Below are 26110 nucleotides of genomic sequence, written 5' to 3'. Positions count from 1 at the left end.
TTATAGGAATATTATTTGATATTAATAATAATTATTAAAATATTAATTTTCATAAACTAGTCGTTATATAATCCATTACTGGAATATTATTTGACCTTAATAATTATTATTAAAATATTAATTTCCATAAACTAGTCGTTATATGACCATGTTTTGGTCTCTACATAGCTAAAATAATAATAATCATTATTAAAATATTATTTTTCATTAATTATTCTTTTGAAAGTTGGACTGACCATTGCATCTGTGAGATATATTTTAGGAATTTGTTGATCTTGCTCCTCAGCTTGGTTCTGATGATGAACCTAGATTAAGGTTCGAAAGGCGTCGACCAATAATCTTTAGATTAAGGTTCGAAAGGCGTCGACCAATAATCTTTCATGTGATTTTCTGGAAGATCTTAATCATTATATCATGAATCATAGAAGCATCTAATTTGAGATAATAATCATTATTAAAATATTATTTTTCATAAACTAGCATTATAATAATAAGAATTTTACCCTTCCTTTTGATTGCTTTGTGTTAATTTTAGTCTATTTTAATTATTGTTTTTGTTATAGGATCTTGACTCCTATTTAGTTTATTTATTTACTTTTTCCATTTTTTTAATATTATTATTATTAAATATAATATTATTATTCTTAAACTAACTCTTATAGGCATATTATTTGATCTTAATAATTATTATTAAAATATTAATTTTCATAAACTAGTTGTTATATGATCTTTTGGTCTCTACATCGCCCTCTATTTAACTCTATTTAACCCTGTGTCATGATGTGCATCCTCATCTGGTCATGATGATAAACCACACTAGCTGATTAGAAAGGCCTATGCAAAATTTTCTCCGACTCTTCTTAATGCTTATTACTATTAAATAATAAAATAAAAAAGTATAACCAAAATGATCTTAGTTAATTATTAGCTAACTAAATGTCAAACATAATTAATAATAAAAAATATAAATCTTAATTATAATTTACATCTTTAATACTCGAAGTTCTTGTTTACCTAGTATGTTTATTTAATAATGGAAGTGCTTATTTACCTAGTCTAGATCTATCTTAACTTAGGATCTGCCAAGGGCCAAGACTAGTTTGCCCTTGAAGAGATTTGATTTCTCTGGGTGCTTGGTAGACCCAAAGATAAAATAGATTTATGATAGTTTAATTATTAATTATAAATATAAATTTTATTTATTTTATTAATTTTATGTAATTTAATTGAGTGAAAATATTTAATTTAAAAAGACATGATAACATGCTAGATTAAAAAAACACATCTTAACACAATAGTTAACTTCAAATAATCATTAAGTAATTATTCACCAAGATCCATCTTAACCCGGATCTATCAAGCATGGAGAGGGATCCAATCTCACGAGGTGCAAACCTCTTTTTTGAGTGCAAAAATTGAGGAAAGGTTTGCACCTCGAGATATTTGATCCCTCTCGGTTCTTGATAAATCCGAGTTAAGATGGATCTAGGCTGGTTATATATTACTATATAATATATATTCATATCTATGTTTCTCTTTCTTATGCCCTCTCTCTATCTCACACCCCAAACGTACACACTCTCTCTCCATATCAATATATATCTCTCTCCCCCCCTCTTCCTCTCTACCTCTCTCTCTTCCCCCCACTCTCCTCTCTCCCTCACTCTCTCTCCATCACTCCCTTGTCATTCTCTCTCTCTCTACGTTTCTCCCTCTATGTCTTTCTTCTTCCTTCACTCTCACTCCCCCTCAAATCCATCTCTCTCACCTTCTCTCTCTTAGTCCTATCTCTCCCTTCCTCTCCCACCTCCCTTTGTCTCTCCCTGTCATCACTCTCTATCTCTCTCCCTCTCACTCACTATCTCCCTCCCTCTCCCTTTCTCTCTCTCCCCTCCATATATGTGGCTCCCTCTCTCTCTTTCCCTTCTCTCCCTATCTTTCTCCCCTCCTCTTCTCTCGCTTCCCTCCTCTCCTCTCTCTCCATCTCTCCCTTGTCACTCCCTCTCTCTCTCTATATCTTTGTTCTCTCCTCCCTCTCTCTCCCTCTCTTTTTCTCTCTCTCCCCTCCCCTCTCTCTTCCTTCCTCTCTCTCTCACCTCACTCTCTCCATCTCCTCTCTCTCTCTCTCTGTCCCCCTATCCTTCCTCTTCCCCATCACTCTCTCTCTGTCTTCCCTCCAATCCTTTCTCTTCGCCCCCCCCCCCCCCCCCCTCTCTCCTATCCTTCCTCTTCCCCATCACTCTCTCTCTCTCTCTCTTCCCTCCAATCCTTTCTCTTTCCCCATCTCTCTCTCTCTCTCTCTCTCTCTCTCTCTCTCAAACTATGTTATTATATCCCTCCCTCTCTCCTCATCTCCCCCATCTCTCTATCTCCCTTTATTTGTCTCTTTCTCTCACCCCTAAACATACTCTCTCTCTCCATCTCTCCCTTGTCACTCCCTCTCTCTCCACTTCTCACTCTCTGTGTATTTCTTCTTCCCTCCCTCTCTACTTCTCTCTCTTCCCCTCCATCTTTGTGTCTCCCTCTATTACCCTTCTCTACATCTCTCACCCATCTCCCTCTCTTTCTCTTCATTCCTCCTCTCCCCTATCCTTAATTTTATCTCCATCTCTCCCTTGTCACTCTCCATATCTCTCCACCTGTATCACTCTATGGCTTTGTTCTTCCCTCCCATATATATCTAGAGATAATATATATCATGATTTTTTCACATAGAAAAAAATGGGCAGATCAACTTCGAAGGGAATCGAATCCTATCATCCAGACTATCAGGGCCTAACCCTAAGGGCGTCGAAGAGAATTGACCATGTGACCTCCCGATCGGCGAGGCATTTAACAACAGGTCTCTCCCGGCGAGGCACTTAACAATAGGGACTCGACCGATTGAGGTAACCCTTGGGGCTAGTTAATATATATCATGATATATTAATATATATTATCATATAACAAATTTGATATTATATTAATCCAAAATTATTAAATTTATTTTTATTAATATTAATATTAATATTATTTTTAATAATAATAATAATCTTTTAATATTAATATTAGGGCTAACAATGTTTTTTGTGTGGTATTAATAATAATTTGGCCCATGGTATTTGACTCATAGGCTTCACCTAAATAAAACTTTTTTTGAGTGTTAGTAAGTATAAAGAGGTTTATGGAGTAAATATAAAAAAAGGTTTTATTTATTTACCATGTCTAGTTTATTTATCATATCTCTTTTATTTACCATGGTATTTGGCCCATAGGCTTGGTATATAATTAGATGTTGATTTCTAATCCTATTTGATATATTTTTATTTATTTATCATACCTCTTTATACCTCTTTTATATTTATTTATTTACCATACCTCTTTTATAAATATGGTATTTGACCCATGGTATTAATAATTATTTGTCCCATGGTATTTGGCCCATAGGCTTCACCTAAATAAAACATATTTTTTGAGTTATGGAATAAATATAAAAGGAGGTTTTATTTATTTACCATATCTCTAGTTTATTTATATTTTTATTTATTTACCATGCCTGTGAGTATATATATATATATATATATATATATATATATATATATTATTTACCATACTTCTAGTTTATTGATATTTTTGTTTGTTTACTATTTCGTAAATCTATTATATTTTAAATTTATATTGTGTTTATATATACTAATAATTAAATTGATTTTTAAATAGGACTGACATTAAATTAAAAATGTTAAATTTTAAACATTAATTTTACAATTACATTTACTTTTACATTTACATGTTTATATTTTTTATGTGAAATCTACCCATACTTTCTTTTACTAAATTATTTATATTTACTTTTACATTTTTATATGAAATCTAGAAGTATAGAGCATCTCCCAACATAATAAACGCAATAAAGTGCATACATATATTGAAGTGGCCTCTTAGCACAATAGCGTACATCGATGTAACCATTAAGTAATTATATATTGTGGATATATGATATACATAGAAGTCATGCCTTCGGAATTATAAATTTTAAAATAATATTATTGTTTTTACAATGATTTCAGACATTTAAATTTGGAGGGTGTTCTATTTTTTAAATTTGAAAGATTCGTGATTTTGCAATCGCATGATCATAATTTGTATTGGTGTGATTACATTTTTTAGTTAATTGCAGGATAGTAAATTGTCTTTAAATGGTCTTTGTAAATTGTCTTTGCGTGCCATCAAAATTGAATATGTCCAAAAATGTAATGGAAAGAAGAAAGAAAGAAAAGAAATTATTTTAACGTCCACGAGGCTAAAGATAGCCTATGGGACAGATTGCTTTTTCATCTGCTTGATGTATTCGGCCCTTTTTTTGTGAAGCTTCACAATAAATGCTCCCGTCTTCTCGACAAACCCCTCGTTAAATAGATTATCCCAAGAGTTAGCTGCCAGCGTATCTGCGTAACTTTCCCTGTTGTCTTTGAAGGCCTCACATTCTAAAATAAAATGTTTTTCTGTTTCCACTTTTCCGGAAGAACAAAAAATGCATACCCTTTCCTCCCACACTTCCTTTGGCCTTTTCCAGCGCCCTGTTTCACAACGGAGTTGATGAGAATTAGTCCTTAACTGAGCAATAAGAATTTTGGCTTTCCAAGAGATATTGGCCTCTATGTATGCTTTTGGTTGATGATTATGAGTGGGATTAAACACTTCAATATAGTAATTTTTCTTTCTTCCTAGCTCCTTCTCCCAAGTACGTTTGTGGAACTTTTCCATAACAAAAGCTTTTATCTCTTTGTTGTTTATGGGGCACGCGTTCAAGCAAATATCCCATTTACTAAACCATTTGTTATTTTGTTGCATCCAAGTTTTTTTGCTCTTGCACAATCTATCATTAAAGACAACCTTAGGCCATCTACCATCTTCCATTTGCTCAATTTTTTTTAAATAACTTATGACTCGCACCATAGCAATTGCTTCAATAGGAGCAGCCCCTGTTTCACTTAACAAGATATCATAAGGCACTGCACTTTTGATCTTAAATTTGTTTGTAATCAAACGCTTCTGAATTTTCTCAATTTGTCTCCACTGCATGTCGGAAGTGGTGTTCTGAAGGCGTGGTGTTCTGGGTGCTGAAAAAAAGAGCGTGGTGTTCTGCACGTTGTTGGGAAATAAACTACGCTGTTTGAGTATCAATTACAGACACAAACTTCAAAGTGAGGTGGATCTGGAAAGTAGTTGCTCACGAAATTAGAGGTCGGCATCTTCGACTGTCCAACTAGCGTATTGTCACACCACCGTTCATTTACATAAAAAAAAATTACTGTATACCTTATGAAATCATTTGTTATACCATATATGATTTCCCAACCTTTATGTATGCACGTATGTTTAAATATTACTATACATATGCCACGTACTCACAGCTGTTTAGCCTATGGTTTGATTACTGTTATAATTCCGGATTATAAGCTACGTGGCCATACACTGCGGTGTCATATTGCTTTGTCATACGGGTGTTTGTATATGCTTTGACTTCATGTACGAGCCGACTGCCAGTTCTACAGTGTAACTTAATGTGGCTCGGGCTTTGGCGGTTCTACCGCAGCCCTTGTAGGTGCCAGCTCACTCTTGCCTTAATGACTACACTCCTTGTCGAGGCAGGTGGCAAGGCTTGGCTACTTTGGCCATGTGACATCTTGGTCACAGTGATCTCGGCCTTTACGCTTTGGGTTCCCGCCTTGCATAGACGGTCATGATCTCCCCTTTGGATCCAAAGGCTGAGATGCGCGCAAGGGTTTAAGTCATTACAAAACTCATCTGAATGTTCTCGGGGTTTATTCATTTGTTCGGCCCTCTCCGGCTCCGTCTCGGCGTTCATCCTCTGGTTCAATCCCACCAGCGCTACATTCTTCACCTGCAGTTGCTCCGAAGACTGGAAAGTGCCCGGCATAACTCCTGCACAGGTATATGGGACTCGTCTCTTAAGTCTACAGCTTATATATATTTACAGTGCTCATTATCGGTAACGTTTTCTTATGACTGGTTCTCAATTTGCTTACAGGGCGCACATCTGGGCTATCTGAACCCCTCTGGCGGTGCCAAGGCGGTTTTACAAGATGATCCCACCCTCTCGGCGGTCACAGGTATGCCCTCAGATTTATTACTTTGCTCCTGCTCACAAGAGCTCGTGGACCTTCGATTGAGTTGTTTAAATGATGGATATGCAGACCGCCGTGCGAACGAGGGTCTCTTTGCATCGATTGCTGAGGTATTCTCCACAGAGAACCCTCACAGTTTGTATCTAGGTTTTCTTTGTCTTCTGGTCAAGTCCATGACCCGTCCTATGGAGTGGTTATCCACGGCGGAACCCTTCTGAGTTCTGTTGTATGTATTTAAGAACTTATTTTTGTTTATAATGCAGCCCCTTGCGGCATACTCAGCTTATTGGTTTACCATATCCGTTCCTGGACATGTGACTTCGGATCTGGCTGTAACACGCAAGTCTGACAACCGGGTCCAGGTTCTGTTTTGGGGGTTTTCCCGTTGTTAATGTATGAACAGACATTACCCACTACGGTTCTGCTTCGGGTATTATATTCTTTTGTAATTTATAAACAGAACTGTACGCTGTCTATATTTCCGTGGTAACAAGGCTTTTATATTCTATGAATGTGTTCTGTATATTAACAGTTCTCAGGACAATGTATGAGGGTTGTTTTATTACCACAGGTTTTGCTTATAATTTCGATTCATCCGTCTGTCATTTACTATGTAAACTCTTGTCTTGATGAACTCGTACAGGATGCCTTTGATTAGAAAGGTTAGCCGTATCATGCATCTTCTTTTCCTTGGAAAATGTCGTAGTATATATATATATTCAGAGTTAAGTTTGTAACATGTACAGGGTTCTATAAAGGGGTTTTTACTTCTCTTAACGCACTGTTTTTCTTTACATATTACCAGTCTTTAATATGATAGCAGTGAGTTTGTTTCCTTCCGTCGATGTGTTGAAATCCGACCACTGCCAGCGCTCTCACTCAGACTCAGAGCGTTCCAGCTTGTTTCTGTTGACACATTAAGGTAGTGTTTGCCTATATGCATGAGCCCTGCATTGTTGTTTCTGTTATTCACAGTTATGATGTCAGCACAGTGCCTCTGTCTCTCCGACGAGGTTATGACATGATGATTATTGTTCAATAGCCGGTTTCTCCCTTCTTATTCTATAACCAGTCTTTAGTTTAACTACATTTGTTGCAGCTTTATTTACCACAAGGGTTGTAGCTTTGTTTACTACACGGCTAGTTTGGTTTATGTCTCTTGATTTGTAACTGACCTTTCATTTACAACTACACCTATGCAGTTACTTAACAACATAACAGTGTTTAGGAGAATAAATCCCTACTGTAGAATCACTGTATACAACAACAGTATTTAGGAAAATAAACATAATCCTTATTTACAAACTGTAAATTTCACTGTATATCTATAATCATTCAGGGACTCTGCATCTAGAAGCCGTACCTGGTTCACCAGTATCAGGAATGGTTTCTCAAGCAAGTCACCTGTGCTTGTTTCTGCTCTTCCACCCAGCCATGAGATCCATCCCTCAGACGGAATTCTCCCCCCGAGCCATCTTGCAGACCTCAAGTCCTCAACAAGATTTGTGCACTCTGTGCCTGGTTATCTGGTCCTAACCAGACTTAACCACTGTTTTCTCTTTTCCTTTTCTTGGAAAAGTCTTTTTTCTTCTGTCTGTCCCCACAGCACAGAACCTCCTCCCCACAGCCAGGACTTTTCCTGTTCTGGGAGGGTAGTTTCCATCAGTTATTATAACTGAACTCTTTCTTTTAAATCCACCTCTTAGAGGCTGCCAGCATTTCAAGAAAATATTTAAATTACTTTCATCAAAAATAGTTTGTCACAGTTTTGTTTTTAAACATAAACAACAACTGTATTAATGTCTTTTACCACAGTAAATTTTCATATTTACATAATCTGGGGTCATTACATCTCCCCCTCCTGTGATTGGACATCGTCCCGATGTCCGTCTCCCTTAAACAAATTCGGGTAAGCTTCTCTAAGGAGTTCCTCATCCTCCCAAGTGGCCTCTTCAGGCCCATAATGTTGCCACTGCACCTTAGCTTGGAAAATAACCTGTTTCCGCAGCTGCACTTCTCTCCGGTCGAGAATGGTCAGTGGTTCGACCAGAACCTCGCCTTCCGGCTCGACCTGCAATCAGCAACAGATTTAGTTATTTTCTTGTTTAGGAACAAAGCTTATCTAGGATGACCAGATTAATTCTTACCCGAACATTCTGCCATTGAATCACATGTTTAGGATCGTAGACGTATTGTTTTAATACGGATACGTGAAAAACATTATGGATCCTAATATGGCCTGGTAGAGCGAGTTGATAGGCTACCGGCCCCACCCTTGCCAAGATTTGAAAAGGTCCAAAATAGCGAGGTGCAAGTTTGGCACACCCGCTCCACTGCAAGGTACTTCTTCTGGGTTGGATTCTAACAAACACATGATCCCCAACTTGGAATTCTTTGAACCTTCTCTTTCGATCAGCAAAACTTTTCTGTCTGTCCTGAGCGGCTTTTAAGTTAGCACGCACCCTTTTTACCGTGTCTTCCATTTCCTTGAGCATCTCAGGACCAATTTGTAACTTATCCTCAGGTCCACCCCAACTTGAGGGTGTGCGGCACTTCCGCCCGTACAGAACCTCAAAAGGACTCAACTGTGTTGAGGAATGATACCCATTGTTGTAAGCAAACTCGACCAGGTGGAGGTATTCCTCCCATTGAGTTGGTTTCATCATAACACATGCTCTCAGCATGTCCTCCACTACCTGATTTACTCGTTCCGTTTGGCCATCGGTCTAGGGATGATAAGCTGTGCTAAAGTTCAGCTGTGTTCCCAGTTCAGCAAACAATGTCCTCCAAAAGGTTGATGTGAACTTAACATCATGATCAGAGATAATCACCTTCGGAAGTCCATGCAATTTGAACACATTTTGCATGAAAATATGAGCAATTTGCACAGCCTTATACGTTGATTGTACAGGTATGAAGTGTGCTGCCTTACTTAACTTATCCACTACCACCATAATGGAATCATTATTTTTCTTCGTTCGAGGCAATCCGGTTATAAAGTCCATGGAAATAGTCTCCCATTTCCATTCCGGAATGGGTAAGGGTTGTAACAGCCCTGCTGGATGCATATGCTCCGCCTTAATCTGTTGACATTCTAGACATCGCGCTAGATACTCGGCCACTTCCTTCTTCATTTTTGGCCAATAATATTCCTTTCGAAGAGCGGTAACCATTTTCTGGTACCCTGGATGCCCGGTATAATGGCTGGTATGAAATTCGTCCAGAATCAGTCTTCTAAGACTATTTTCATTGGGTACATACAGCTTTTTATTAAAATACAGCATTCCGGCATCATCTAGCTCATACCCCTGTTGTATTTCCTTACCAGAAAGTTGTTGTACTTGCTGTTTAATTTGCTGATAAACAGCATCTTGATCAGCCGCTGTTTTTATCCTTTCAAGTAGAGTACTCTGCCACTTACTGACCGAAATCTTGCACACGCATTGTACCTTTCGACTCAATGCATCAGCTACTCGGTTCTCCTTCCCCTTTAAATGTTTAATTTCAAAATCAAACCCACTTAAAAAGTCAGCCCAACGAGCTTGCCTCGCATTCAAAGTGGGTTGGCTGAAATAATTTGTTAAGCTGTGGTGGTCTGTTAACAGCAAAAATTTTCTCCCCAAGAGGTAGTGTCGCCACATTTTCAGTGCATGAATAACAGCTGCCAGCTCCAAGTCGTAAGCAGAATATTTCTGCTCATGTTCCTTCAATTTCCTTGATTCGTATGCAATTACGTTTCCCTCTTGCATCAGTACAGACCACGTAATCCTTATTAGGATCAGCTATACTTAATATGGGCGCGGTGGTGAGTAAGTGCTTGAGCTGTTCAAAGCTCTGCTGACATTCTGAGGTCCACTTAAATACCTTTCCCTTCTTTTGTAAGGAGGTGATAAGGTATGCTACCCTTGAAAAGCCTTCCACAAATCATCTGTAATAACCTGCTAGCCCCATAAAGGACCTAATATCTGCCACGTCCTTTGGTATTGGCCACTCCATTATAATTTTGATTTTCTCAGGGTCAATTGCAATGCCTTCCTTTGTGATTACATGGCCTAAGTATTGTATTTCCTCCTTAAAGAAATCACACTTACTAAACTTTGCATATAATTGATGTTCTCGCAAAGTTTGCAACACCAATCTGAGGTGTTCTTCATGCTCCTTCCTTGATCGGGAGTAAATCAGAATGTCATCTATGAATATCAACACAAATTTATCTAAGAACCTGTGAAACACACTGTTCATCAAACACATGAAGGTAGCAGGTGCGTTGGTCAGCCCAAAAGGTAGCACCACGAATTCATAATGCCCATACCGCGTTCTGAAAGCTGTCTTAGCGATATCCCCTTCTTTAATTCTGATCTGATGATAACCAGATCGCAGATCAATATTAGAGAATACCGTTTCCCCCTTCACTTGGTCAAAAAGTTCATCTATCCTAGGCAAAGGATATTTATTTTTAATCGTGAGCTTATTCAGCTGACGATAATCAATGCACATCCGAAAAGTTCCATCTTTCTTTTTGACAAATAACACTGGGGCTCCCCAGGGTGATACACTGGGACGGATGTAATTTTTATCTAGCAGCTCCTGCAGTTGCATTTTTAATTCTGTTAATTCTGGTACACTCATTCGGTATGGTGCCCGTGACACGAGTGCTGCCCCCGGAATCAATTCAATAGTGAAGTCCACATCTCTTTTAGGTGGCAATCCCGGTACTTCCTCAGGAAAAACATCTGCAAATTCTTGTACCAACGGAATGTTACCCAGCGTAGCAGTCTTTTCTTTCTGATTTGCGTATCCCACCTGAATAGCGTAAATTTGACATTTCTTTCTGATGCATTTAGCTAACTGAGATGCTGTAATGGGTCGAATCTGCACAGGATGCTTAATTCCTTGTAATTCCTGCTGCTCTCCACGGTCATCCTTATAGTAAATGGTTTTTGTCTTGCAATTCACTAAGGACCAGTGTTTCTCCAGCCAATCCATCCCGATCAGGATGTCATATGAACCCAAAGGTAGTATGTTTAAGTCTGCCACTATTGGCTGCCCTGCTATGGTTAGAGAGCAGTTATTTATTTTGGCCAAGACCCGTCTCTTGGCTCCTGTAGCTAACTGTACCAACCATGGATTTCTGAATTTTTCAGATTGTAACTTACACTGTTCTACTATCCTTGGGCTAACATAACTTAAAGTAGCTCCTGGATCTATAAGAACAGCTATAGAAAGGTTCGAAATTTTACCTTCAAATTCAACCATGGTCGGCTGGTACTCCGCTTGGCGGTCCTCCAAAGCTGCATTAATTCTGGGTACATTACGCGCCACGTCCCCAACGGTCGAAGCTTCATGAATTTGGGATATCTGGTCTGTCCCTTTTCGCTGTGGGCAGTTTTTAACATAGTGAGGTCCTCCACAGCCCCAGCATTGAACTGGGGGTCTGGTCATCCCCTCACCTTCTGGTCTAACAGGCTGCTCACTTACTCTAGATTCACTCATTGGCCTAGATCGGGGCGCATTCTTTGCAGCAGATCTGCTGTTTAATCCTTTACCAGCTCCCTTACTTCCACTGCTGCGACCTCCCTTGCTGATTCCAACCATCCGACTACTCTTTTTTTCATTCCATCTTTTGTTTGAAGTATCCCCCTTCTGTTTATTCTGCTGGTAGCAGATCCTCGCCTTACGAATAGCCTCATCCATGGTTCTAGGATTGTCAAATTCAATCCTCTCTCTTATATATGAAGGTAAGCTACTCACAAACCTTTGTACCTTGGCCTTTTCCTCCTTGATATAAGGTACATAACGTAACAGAGAGGTAAAGCGATTAATGAACTCGTCCATTGTCTGCTGTCCCAATCTTAAATCATGGAATTCTCTTGCCTTTTCATCGTAGAAGCGTTCAGTCAGGTACCTTTCTTTGAAGTATTTCTGGAACTTCTCCCAGGTAATGGTTCGTTCGCTTACCCCCTTGACAATCTTGATTTCCTCCCACCACAAGGTTGCCTTACCTTGTAACTGAAAGATAGCTAATCTCGCCTTCAAGTTATGATCATACTCGTACAACTGAAAATATTTATTCATATTTATTAACCAAGCTTCAGCTGCTTCCTCCTGTTCGCCGTCAAAATGTGGGGGTTTAATTTTTCGAAATTCTCCCTGCAGCTCCATTCTCTGACGTTTTGAAGTTTGCTGCTCTGGTACATTGTCAGAATGATCCTCTTTGCCTTCTGAATTTTCAGGTTCAATCTGATAATTCTGTTCTTCTGTCACCCTCTGCTGTTCCGCGCTGGGGTTAGATAGAGGTGGATTTTGCCTGTCCGACAAACTCTTCAGAATCCTTTCTTGTTCAACTGTCAAACGCGCGTTGTCTTCTCGCAAACGTGCCATCTCATTTTTCAATTCTTGAACAGTTTCCAGTATTGCCAGATTGGTACTTCGTGTTTCCTCACCCAACTGTACCCACAGCTCCGGGTTCTCCCGAGGGTTACTGCCGGTTCCTTGCATTTCGTCTCCTTTCTGGCTTGACTGTTAGCTGTTGTAATCCTGTAGTTCACCCCTAAATAGACAGAACAACAGTCAAGTAAATTATTATCTTACATACATATGCATGGTGTATGCTTCTGCACAGTGAAACATGTTTTGCTTGAGGCCACAGTGTTGAAACTGGGCTCTGATACCAATTTGTCACACCACCGTTCATTTACATAAAAAAAAAATTACTGTATACCTTATAAAAGCATTTGTTATACCATACATGATTTCCCAACCTTTATGTATGCACGTATGTTTAAATATTACTATACATATGCCACGTACTCACAGCTGTTTAGCCTATGGTTTGATTACTGTTATAATCCCGGTTATAAGCTACGTGGCCATACACTGCGCTGTCATATTGCTTTGTCATACGGGTGTTTGTATATGCTTTGACTTCATGTACGAGCCAGCTATTAGACTGCCAGTTCTACAGTGTAACTTAATGTGGCTCGGGCTTTGGCGGTTCTACCGCAGCCCTTGCAGGTGCCAGCTCACTCTTGCCTTAATGACTACAGTCCTTGTCGAGGCAGGTGGCAAGGCTTGGCTACTTTGGCCATGTGACATCTCGGTCACAGTGATCTCGGCCTTTACGCTTTGGGTTCCCGCCTTGCATAGACGGTCAGGATCTCCCCTTTGGATCCAAAGGCTGAGATGCGCGCAAGGGTTTAAGTCATTACAAAACTCATCTGAATGTTCTCGGGGTTTATTCATTTGTTCGGCCCTCTCCGGCTCCGTCTCGGCGTTCATCCTCTGGTTCAATCCCACCAGCGCTACATTCTTCACCTGCAGTTGCTCCGAAGACTGGAAAGTGCCCGGCATAACTCCTGCACAGGTATATGGGACTCGTCTCTTAAGTCTACAGCTTATATATATTTACAGTGCTCATTATCGGTAACGTTTTCTTATGACTGGTTCTCAATTTGCTTACAGGGCGCACATCTGGGCTATCTGAACCCCTCTGGCGGTGCCAAGGCAGTTTTACAAGATGATCCCACCCTCTCGGCGGTCACAGGTATGCCCTCAGATTTATTACTTTTCTCTTGCTCACAAGAGCTCGTGGACCTTCGGTTGAGTTGTTTAAATGATGGATATGCAGACCGCTGTGCGAACGAGGGTCTCTTTGCATCGATTGCTGAGGTATTCTCCACCGAGAACCCTCACAGTTTGTATCTAGGTATTCTTTGTCTTCTGGTCAAGTCCATGACCCGTCCTATGGAGTGGTTATCCACGGCGGAACCCTTTTGAGTTCTGTTGTATGTATTTAAGAACTTATTTTTGTTTATAATGCAGCCCCTTGCGGCATACTCAGCTTATTGGTTTGCCATATCCGTTCCTGGACATGTGACTTCGGATCTGGATGTAACACGCAAATCTGACAACTGGGTCCAGGTTCTGTTTTGGGGTTTTCTCGTTGTTAATGTATGAGCAGACATTACCCACTACGGTTCTGCTTCGGGTATTATATTCTTTTGTAATTTATAAACAGAACTGTACGCTGTCTATATTTCCGTGGTAACAAGGCTTTTATATTCTATGAATGTGTTCTATATATTTAACAGTTCTCAGGACAATGTATGAGGGTTGTTTTATTACCACAGGTTTTGCTTATAATTTCGATTCATCCGTCTGTCATTTACTATGTAAACTCTTGTCTTGATGAACTCGTACAGGATGCCTTTGATTAGAAAGGTTAGCCGTATCATGCATCTTCTTTTCCTTGGAAAATGCCGTAGTATATATATATATTCAGAGTTAAGTTTGTAACATGTACAGGGTTCTATAAAGGGGTTTTCGTCTTTCCCTTGCTTCTCTTAACGCACTGTTTTTCTTTACATATTACCAGTCTTTAATATGATAGCAGTGAGTTTGTTTCCTTCCGTCGATGTGTTGAAATCCGACCACTGTCGGCGCTCTCACTCAGACTCAGAGCGTTCCAGCTTGTTTCTGTTGACACATTAAGGTAGTGTTTGCCTATATGCATGAGCCCTGCATTGTTGTTTCTGTTATTCACTGTTCTGATGTCAGCACAGTGCCTCTGTCTCTCCGACGAGGTTATGACATGATGATTATTGTTCAATAGCCGGTTTCTCCCTTCTTATTCTATAACCAGTCTTTAGTTTAACTACATCTGTTGCAGCTTTATTTACCACAAAGGTTGTAGCTTTGTTTACTACACGGCTAGTTTGGTTTATGTCTCTTGATTTGTAACTGACCTTTCATTTACAACTACACCTATGCAGTTACTTAACAACATAACAGTGTTTAGGAGAATAAATCCTTACTGTAGAATCACTGTATACAACAACAGTATTTAGGAAAATAAACATAATCCTTATTTACAAACTGTAAATTTCACTGTATATCTATAATCATTCAGGGACTCTGCATCTAGAAGCCGTACCTGGTTCACCAGTATCAGGAATGGTTTCTCAAGCAAGTCACCTGTGCTTGTTTCTGCTCTTCCACCCAGCCATGAGATCCATCCCTCAGACAGAATTCTCCCCCCAAGCCATCTTGCAGACCTCAAGTCCTCAACAAGATGTGTGCACTATGTGCCTGGTTATCTGGTCCTAACCAGACTTAACCACTGTTTTCTCTTTTCCTTTTCTTGGAAAAGTCTTTTCTTCTGTCTGTCCCCCAGCACAGAACCTCCTCCCCACAGCCAGGACTTTTCATGTTCTGGGAGGGTAGTTTCCATCAGTTATTATAACTGAACTCTTTCTTTTAAATCCACCTCTTAGAGGCTGCCAGCATTTCAAGAAAATATTTAAATTACTTTCATCAAAAATAATTTGTCATAGTTTTGTTTTTAAACATAAACAACAACTGTATTAATGTCTTTTACCACAGTAAATTTTCATATTTACATAATCTGGGGTCATTACACGTATGTGGGTGGCTCTTGATATTTTACATTTCTATTTTCCCACAAGAAGGCAGAGACAGTGACACCATCAAAAAGATTGAAGATACACTTAGCAATAGAGATGGCAACAGTCGTCAAATATATGTCTCTCTGTGCTTTTAGAGAGCACCCAAAACAGTTATAATTGCATTACAAAAGACCATTCACTGAATACCCGAACTCAAAGAAGTTACAATACAGAAAAGCCTTCAAACTTAGAATAAATTCTTGTTGCAGTCAAAAAGTATATCTGGTGGGAAGAGAGTGGAGGAGATTGTAAAGCAGGCGAAGGAGATGATGAGGAAATCTGGTCAGTGCGACCCTCCTCGCTGGTTCACCCCTCTCGACTGTGGAGAGCCTCCTGCCAAATGCTCCTTTGCTTCTCTATCTTCCAGGTTCTTTTTCTTTTTCAATATTCAAAACACCTGTTAAGGAATGATCTCACATATATGATTGAAAATGTGGGTGTTTCTCATTGACCATTATTATGCTATGTTAATCATAATGTTGGCCTGATATTCATAGGCAGTATCCAAAATCTTTTTAATCGTCAAATTGCTTTGACCAGACAATAACCTAGGGCTTTCCGACCCTTTACCAATGTTGCAAAACTTAGCATTAGCAAAAAATCGGTGGGGTTATCGACTTGGGAAATGGGAAAACCGGAAAAGTAGGGGAAAAAAACTTCAAAAGTCGGTCATTATAAACTTGGACATGAAAACTCAGAAGAACGTAGAAAAATTAGTAATCTGACAAACTCACAGAAGGCACGAGGAATTGGAGAGTTCTGCAACAGTTTTGTATACCGTGGGCTGAGTTTTGCAACACTGCTGTATTCTGCTGCCATCAGTATGGTCACATAAACTAGACTTGGGGAAGAAAAGCTAAAGAGTAAGAATATGTCTCAGACTTTGGGGAATATAGTAGAAAATCGGATAGGCCTAGGCCAATGTTAGTTAAACACAAAATTATCGTTCTACCAAAGTCTGTCAAAATGGTCAAACTGGCAGAGTAATTGAGCTCTTGATCAAACTCACTGGTCCTTGATCAAATCCACCAAGTCTTAGTGAAGTTTGATTAAATTCACCAAGCCTTGTTCAAACTGTGTGAGTCTTGGCAAGGCGATTAAATTCGACCAAAATTAGTAAACTCAACTCGTTTAAAAGTCAAACCATGTTTTCAGCTGGTGGTTTAAGTGGCATCTAACCTATTGGATCTGAAAAGGTGTTGGCTCGTGTCTACCATCCTAGCCATCCCTGAATTTGAACAAGTGGCAGGGGTATGCATCAATTCTTCCCAACTAGGTTGAGTGGCAATATTTAAGCAAATTATTCTAGGCACCCATGCACAAGAATGTCAATGGTAGTTAGGTTGGATAGTCACTTTGTCACATTTTGTGTGTCCAAATTTAAGAGGAAGAGTGAAAAAATACAGTAAAACACAAAGTCACCTAGATTGAAAAATCATTGCAACTTCATAGCTCTTCTCACATTAAGATACCATTTTGCCACATCATACCCAAAACAGGTTATAAAGAAAATATATAAAATTACATGTTTGACTCAATCTAATACTTTGTTTGATACCATCTAACTCATTATTGCAAAGTGTTACTTGTGCAATGAATGCATTTTAGTCTCTTTTAATCATTATTTTTGTTATAGGATCTTGAGTCTTGACTCCTATTTATATAGGTTTTTCAATCTTTCTTAATTATTATAATTATTATTTATTTTTATCTTAATTAATATTTTAATAATATTATTATTTTATAAATTATAATAATAATATGTTGGTTATTTGTTCCGTTTAAAATATTATTATTTTATAAACTACAATAATAATATGTTGGTTATTTGTTCCGTTCTTTGGCTTTTAATTGTTTTGTTTTATTTTTAATTTATTTTATTTGATTTTTTAATAATACTCATTAACAAAAGTATTGTATAATAATCATTAATAAAATAATAAAAAGCTTGTGATTAATTCATATTACATTTAAGTAAATGGTGATATTGAGAGTCTAGCTATGACTGCTTCTGTTGTACAAGCATAAACTCAATAACATAGGAGACCATAGATTTCCTAAACTAGCTTTGAATTCCAACCAAAACCACTTAAGGCTCAAACGAGGTTGGTATAAAGACACCTGGTTAAACCATTGGAAGATCCACTAGAATGTTGCATTGTAAAACATTAATAACATTAAAATATTGTTACTTCTAAGTTCAAAGAAAAAATGTGGTGTGAGAAGGATTTAGCAGCTAAAAGAAAATTAAGATATTATAAGGAGGTCATCAACCACACCCTAGAAGATCAAAAGTATATCTCTCTTTTATCTAGCTCAAAGAATAAAATTAATATAGCCAAGATTAGAACGAACTCTCATGAGCTTCATAGTGAAATGGGTAGTTGGGCAATTCCTAAAACACCATGGATGGAAAGGTTCTGCCATCTATGTGAGAGAATGAAAATCACTTCCTCTAGCTCCATAATGAAATGGGTAGTTGGGCAGTTCCTATAACACCATGGATGGAAAGGTTTTGTCCTCTATGTGAGAATACGAACATCAAAATCACTTCTAGCTCCATAGTGAAATGGGTAGTTGGACAGTTCTTAAAACACCATGGATTGGAAGGTTCTGTCATCTATGTGAGAATATGAACATCGAGAATGAAAATCACTTCCTCTTAAAGTGTCTCGCGTACAATTAGATCTCAATTTCAAAATATTTATTGCAATATTGACCTTCCTAGCCTTTTACGTTGTGAAAATTATAGTGAGCCCCGTAGGCTTCTCTCCAAGCTTTTTGAGCATAGGAATAAAATCTTAAATCAAACTAAATAATTCGTTTCTTTAGGTCCGATAGACCAAAGTTTGGTTTGAGTGGATAACCACCGCCAAGGCTTCTCTCCAAGGTTTTTGAGCATCAGAATAAAATCTTAAATCAAACTAAATAATTCGTTTCTTTAGGTCCGATAGACCCTCTCCAAGCTTTTTGAGCATAGGAATAAAATCTTAAATCAAACTAAATAATTCGTTTCTTTAGGTCCGATAGACCAAAGTTTGGTTTGAGTGGATAACCACCGCCACCACCATCATCACACACACACACATATAATGTCGTAATTTCTTAAGATTAATTTTAAATTCAATTTAAAACAAATATAGTTTATTTATAGAAATTCTTTATATCACGCTTAAGAAAATAGTGATATTATTATTAATATTAAGATATTATTGTATATTTTTATTAAATAAAATAAATAATAATCATAATAATAAATTAACTAATTAATTAATTTCCAAAAGTCAAATATAACTATTGACTAAATCAATTTTTATCCCTTAATCACTCTTTATCATTAATTATTCTTTTGAATATTGCATCTCTGAGATATATTTTAGGAATATGTTGATCTTGCTCCTCAGCCTGGTCTTGATGATGAACCTAGATTGAGGTTCGAAACTCGTCCACCAATAATCCTTCATGTGATTTTTTGGAAGATCTAAATCATTATATCATGAACTACAGAAACATCCAATCTGAAATAATAATCATTATTAAAATATTATTTTTCACAAACTAGCATTATAATGATAATAATTTTACCCTTCCTTTTGATTGCTTTGTTTTATTTGGTGTCTCTTTTAATTATTATTTTTTTATAAGATTTTGGTTCATTAATAGTCTTCTTTTTTTTTATGACAGGGGAATCGGCAATTGGGATAGCCTCGCAACTCGCTTAACACGAGGATTCTGGCCGCCGCCACTATAACCCCTGGGAATTGCCCGCTATAACATAGCTCCAGGTAAGTCCGGCGATTTGAACGCGTGACCTCAAATACAGAGTCCACTTTACAGACAACTCCAGGTAAGTCCAGGGATTTGAACTCGTGACCTCAAATACAGAGTCTGCTTTACAGACTAGCGCGATTACCAACTGGCCTACCCGGTGGGGCTGACTCATTAATAGTCTTGACTCCTATTTATTTTATTTATTTATTTACCTTTTTCGATCTTTTTTAATTATTATTATTATTATTATTATTACAAAATATAATATTATTATTCTTAAACTAACTGTTATACCATATTATTTGATCTTAATAATTATTATTAAAATATTATTTTTCATAAACTAGCTGTTATATGATCTTTTGATCTCTACATCGCCCTCTATTTAACCATATTTAACCCTGTGTCATGATTTGCATCTTCATTTAGTCCTGATGATGAACCACACTAGCTGATTCGAAAACACCCGGGCAAAATTTTCTCCGACTCTTCTTAATGCTTATTACTATTAAATAACAAAATAAAAAATTACAACCAAAATGATCTTAGTTAATTATTAGCTAACTAAATGTCAAACATGATTAATAATAAAAAATGTAGATCTTAATTATAGTTTACATCAATGTTTATTTAATTATGGAAGTGCTTATTTATCTAGTATTTTATTTAGTAATGGAAGTGCTTATTTACCTAGTCTAGATCTATCTTAACTTAGGATCTGCCAAAGGCCAAGACTAGTTTGCACCTGAAGAGATTTGATTTCTCTCAATGCTTGGTAGACCCAAAGATAGAATAAATTTATGATAGTTTAATTATTAATTATAAATATAAATTTTATTGAGTGAAAATATTTGACTTAAAAAGACATGATAACATACTAGATTAAAAAAACTCTTCTTAACACAATAGTTAACTTCAAATAATCATTAAGTAATTACCACCCTAGATCAAAGGAAAATTTTAGAGGATAATATTAGCCCATGGGCTAATTTTCTATACTTTTTCCAAAAAAAAAGATTCGCTAATTTCCATTTTTTTGTAAAAATGATTCGCCCAAACTTTATAGAATGAAATTATTTTACCCTAAAAATTACCAAAAAATTATATATAGACCATATAAAAATATTATAAATTTGAATATTTTTACAAAAATATCTCCAAACATTTTATAGATTTCATATTATGGACTAGTGGGATTCGCCAAGGTTTCTAAACTTTAAGATAAATTTCTATCTTTAAAATTTTCCCTGTAGGCTAGATCCATCTTAACCCGGATCTATCAAGCATCGAGAGGGATCCAATTTCACGAAGTGCAAACCTCTTTTTTGAGTGCAAAACTTGAGGAAAGGTTTGCACCTTGAGATATTTGATCCCTCTCAGTGCTTGATAGATCCAGGTTAAGATGGACCTAGGCTAGTTATATATTACTATATAATATCTATATTCATATCTATGTTTCTCTTTCTTATGCCCTCTCTCTATCTCACACTCTAAACGTACACTCTCTCTCCATATCTATATATCTCTCTCTCCCTCCCTCTTCCTCTCTACCTCTTTCTGTTCCCCTTCTCTCCTTCCTTGTATATATTTCTCTCTCTTTCCCCCCACTCTCCTCTCTCCCTCACTCTCTCTCCATCACTCCCTTGTCACTCTCTCTCTCTCTACATTTCTCCCTCTATGTCTTTCTTCTTCCTTCCCTCTTTCTCCCATTCCAAATTCATCTCCCTCTCTCCTTCTCTCTCTTAGTCCTATCTCTCCCTTCCTCTCCCACCTCTCTTTGTCTCTCCTCACCATCACTCTCTCTCTCTCCCCCTCTCACTCACTATCTCCCTCCCTCTCCCCTTCTCTCTCTCCCCTCCATAAATGTGGCTCCCTCTCTCTCTCTTGCCCTTCTCTCCCTATCTCTCTCCCCTCCTCTTCTCTTGCTTCTCTCCTCTCCTCTCCATCTCTCCCTTGTCACTCCCTCTCTCTCCACCTATATCTCTATATGTCTTTGTTCTTTCCTCCCTCTCTCTCCCCCTCCAACTCCATCTATCTCTCTCTCCCTCTCTTCGTGTCTCTCTCCCCTCCCCTCTCTCCATCTCCCTGATCACTCTCCCTCTCTCACCTATCCTTCCTCTTCCCCCATCTCTTTCTCTCTCTCTCTCTCAAACTATGTTACTATATCCCTCCCTCTCTCCTCCTCTCCCCCCATCTCTCTATCTCTCTCTATTTGTCTCTTTATCTCACCCCTAAACATACTCTCTTTCTCCATCTCTCCCTTGTCACTCCCTCTATCTCCACTTCTCACTCTCTATGTATTTCTTCTTCCCTCCCTCTCTCCTCCTCTCTTGCAATTCCTCTCTCTCCCTTTTTCTCCTACCTTCCTCTCTCTTCCCCCATCTCTCTCTCTCTCTCTAATCCTCTCACTATCTCCCTCCCTCTCTACTTCTCTCTCCCCCCCTCCATCTTTGTGTCTCCCTCTCTTACCCTTCTCTACATCTCTCACCCATCTCCCTCTCTTTCTCTTCATTCTTCCTCTCCCCTATCCTTAAGTTTATCTCCATCTCTCCCTTGTCACTCCCCATATATCTCCACCTCTATCACTCTATGTCTTTGTTCTTCCTCCCATATATATCCATCATTAATATATATCATGATTTTTTCACATAGAAAAATATGGGCAGATCAACCCCGAAGGGAATCAAACACTGTCAGCTAGACTATTAGGGCCTAACCCTAAGGGCATCTATGAGAATTGACCATGTGACATCTCGATCGGTGAGGCACTTAACAACAAGGACTCGACCGGTTGAGGTAACCCTTGGGGCTAGTTAATATATATCATATATATTAATATATTATAATATAACAAATTTAATATTGTATTAATCCAAATTTATTAAATTTATTAGTATTAATATTAATAGTAGGGCTAATAATGTTTTTTTTTTGTGTGGTATTAATAATAATTTGGCCCATGGTATTTGGCGCATAAGCATCACCTAAATAAAACCGATTTTTTGAGTGTTAGTAAGTATAAAGAGGTTTATGGAGTAAATATAAAAAGAGGTTTTATTTATTTACCATGTCTCTGGTTTTTTCCCCTTGGAAAAATCCTAATTTTAATTAAGTAAGAAAACTACATGTTGTAAATGTACGATGCATATGTTGTAAGAGAGGCGCTGCCTGTCCAAAAATAAAGGTTTAGGAATATAAGTGTTCAAAATTTGATGCCTTATGTCCATGCAGGGAGGCATCAATATCAGGTGATATACTGCATAATAATTTACGAGATAATAGTCCAGCACTTTGAGATTGCTGATCAGCTCTAATTAAAAATATGTATATTTACATATGGAGTAACTAACAAAAAAAATGTAAATATGTCCTAGATCCCAATAAGCCGAAACTACACAACGATATCCATATATGGCCGATGGTAGTACTAATAGTGAGCGTCATTCCTCTGTTCTTGTATTAACCAAGTGCTTGGAGGCTTGTCCACAACCTCTTTGGATAATCTGTCAGCAGTTGCGTTTCGTTCCCTGTAAATATGATAGCATGTAAAAGAGTAAAAAAAAGAGATAAGTCGCAGAGCCTCATCCAAAATATGTCTCAATGAAAATGCAGAGCATCTTGTAGTTTTGTTTATCCAGTCATATACAACTTTAGAAGCCCCAAATAATTGTAGATCTCTACAATGTTTATCCAAAGCGAATTGAATGATAAATTTTGTAGTGGTTAATTCAACAAAGTCGTTTGTTCCCCTCCCTAATCCCATTTGTATGTTATATAGGTGGGAAACATAAATATATAGTATGGCGCCTCCGCCACGTCCTCCCTCCTAGGTGGAGCTGTCAAAATAGGCCCAAGGTATCCGGTGATTAATGGTCATTGGTACTATAATGCGAGGTCAATACGGTTCAATGTCATTCGGAATGAGGGCAAAAACACTGGCAACAATGGAGGGCCAATGTGGGACAACATTATGGAATGTGAGCTTGTTCCTTGCGATCTAGAGTGCCCAACTAACGAGGAGTGGTAGATTCTTAAGCTTGGTTGGAATAGCGATGTTCCACCAATCAGACCATGCCTCTGTGATAGATGCTCCCGTCCACCTGCACTATGGTGCCACCAATGTTCGAATAAAGTGCCACAGTTCTTGTGCGGTTGTACACTCTATAAAAAGGTGAGGGACGGATTCATTGCAGCATTTACAGAGCCAACACCAATATGGACCATATTGAGAACGCTTAAGAAGGTTGTCTCCGGTGGGGATTTTATTTTTTAATATTGTCCACATAAGGAGTCTACATCTGGGAGGTTCTTTGAGCTTCGAAAGGTTCTTCCACCATGACTCGATGGCTTGAGGTCGGCCAGCTTCGACCAACACAAGGTAGCAGGGAAAATTTTAAGAACCACCCTAAATTTATATGTATAATAAATGGGCTAATACCCATGATACATAGGAAAAATGGGAGGCGATTTTATCAATAATATAATATGTATATATAATTTTTTTGGCGAATCTCTCACCAGATTATATTATGTTGTACATTGATGGAGAATCTTTCACTAAATTATAAAATCTTGTAAGATCTTGGAAAATCTCTTACTGAATAATAAAACATTGTGAAGTCTTGGCGAATGTTTTGTTAAAGTATGAAACCATATATGATAATAAGAAACATATTCATTAAACTCTAATATACTAACATACATGTTTGGACAAAAGAAACATAATTTTCTCTTCCTACAAACATTGTTCCAAGTTTCAGTGGTCGTATTTGTCAAGGTTCTTACAATACACTCTTTCATATCCTTCTATTTTCGATAATATTCCACGACAAATTTCTTGTAGGTGTTCAAATCGACAATGAGTTTTGTCAAGGTAGGAGAGATTAATTTTTTCTCTACAACTTTTGTCAAGCTACTACGTTTTTCAAGTTATCAAATTTCTTTCTTATTCCATAGACTCCAACTGCGAGATAAAACAAAACACATCAAGTTTGTTTACCCCAACAGGCCAACAAGTAGCAAGCCCCAACTATATTATATAAGAAAGTATTAGGTATCCCAAAGGCTTGAAATGGATCTGATTGAAAGAAGTGACCATTGTGAGAATCCTTCCAATCAATATATGAATATATAAATGTAGATTTATTATTATTTTAATTGGAAATATTAAATTAAATAATAAAATTTAATTACGTCTCTCCCAATCTAAATTTCTTATTAGCATAATTCACTACCCTCATAGGTCTCGCATTTTTTAACAGTGTTGTAACATGTAGACTAATTTCCTTTTTGGTGAACAATCTCCACCTTTTAGGAAAATATGGTGCAGTGGCTCCAGCCCCTACAGATCATTAGGACAAACTAAGAACAACACATAATATGAAAGGTTGTACAAACCAACTTATTTTTCAAACAACTAATCCAACATCAATAACTAAACTTTTTCATGAAGATATCATATTGAGAATGTTTGAAAAATGGTGATAAATCTTCTGCCAGGGTGATGCGGAAAGAGTAATAAGGTTTCATTGTTTTGAATTTTTTTTGTTAAATCAGAAAAAGTTAAAAACCAATATTAATGGAGATATTGGTATTTTTTACTAAATTTTGTGAAGTGACTAAATGTAGCTTTAACCATTCACCTTAAGATGTTTTTACAATATAATTTCCTAAGCCTATTTAATATCTTCATTATCATAAAAACCAACCTATATCCATCTTAACTCCACATCTACCACTCTTAGGGGGATGAAATCTATTTATCCCTTTGAACTTGGTAGACCCAGAATTAAGATGGATCTAAGATGATAGAATTTCCCCTTAAATAGTCTATGTTCACATGAATACCATGGTATTACCATGGCTCAATACCATGGGTTATCATAAACCTGAAGGTTAAAAATTACTATTAGTAATTTATAAAAATTAATAAAATTAATAATTTATTTTTATTTTATTTTTTATTTTAACCAATTTAAAATGTTTAACATACATTAAATTACAACATCCATTTTTACTCTTGATCCACCAAGCGCGGAGAGGGATCAAATATTTTTTCACTCTATGCTAGTTTTCATGTCACGATATTTGATCCCTCTCGGGGCTTAGACTCTTGATCCACCAAGCCCGGAGAGGGATCAAATATTTTTTCACTCTATGCTAGTTTTCATATCACGATATTTGATCCCTCGCTTAGTAGATCCAGAGTAAAGATGGATCTATGTTGGTTTAATTCCCCCATTTAAATAGGCTAGATTCCACGTGAATACCATGGGTCAATACCATGTGCTCGGTCAATACCATGTGCCATTTTTATTTTTATTAATACTAATATTAGGGTTAATAATGTTTTTTTGCATGATATTTTTTTTTTTCTGAGTAAAGACTAATTCTATTTAAAGTAAAATATAGTACAATCAAGAGATACAAGAGACCGGCAGACCGGAAATGATGAAACCATCAACCTCGGTTCCGGAGAGAAGAATCAATCTCGGAGCTACATCAAATGACTTGAGAGCAATGACTGACAAACTGACTTTTACCCCTCAGGGGCAGAAACTACAACACAATGTTTTTTCCCTTTTTTTTTGTTGACTTTTGTCCAGCCATCATGGGGAGTATGAGCTAAAATAACTTGAAGACTGGAATTCTCTATCTTCGGGCTCTCCTTTTCTGATTCAGAGGAGGATGTCTCATGGGCACGTTTCTGGGAGATCACTGTAACATGGGTATGCTCTTTAGTAT

This window comes from Pinus tabuliformis, chromosome 1_1, assembly GCF_031772625.1.
Source record: "Pinus tabuliformis cultivar Carrire ecotype Pingquan chromosome 1_1, CPIR1, whole genome shotgun sequence".
NCBI lineage: Eukaryota > Viridiplantae > Streptophyta > Pinopsida > Pinales > Pinaceae > Pinus > Pinus tabuliformis.
The sequence above is the reverse complement of the archived record's forward strand: the minus strand, read 5'-3'. Positions refer to the sequence as shown.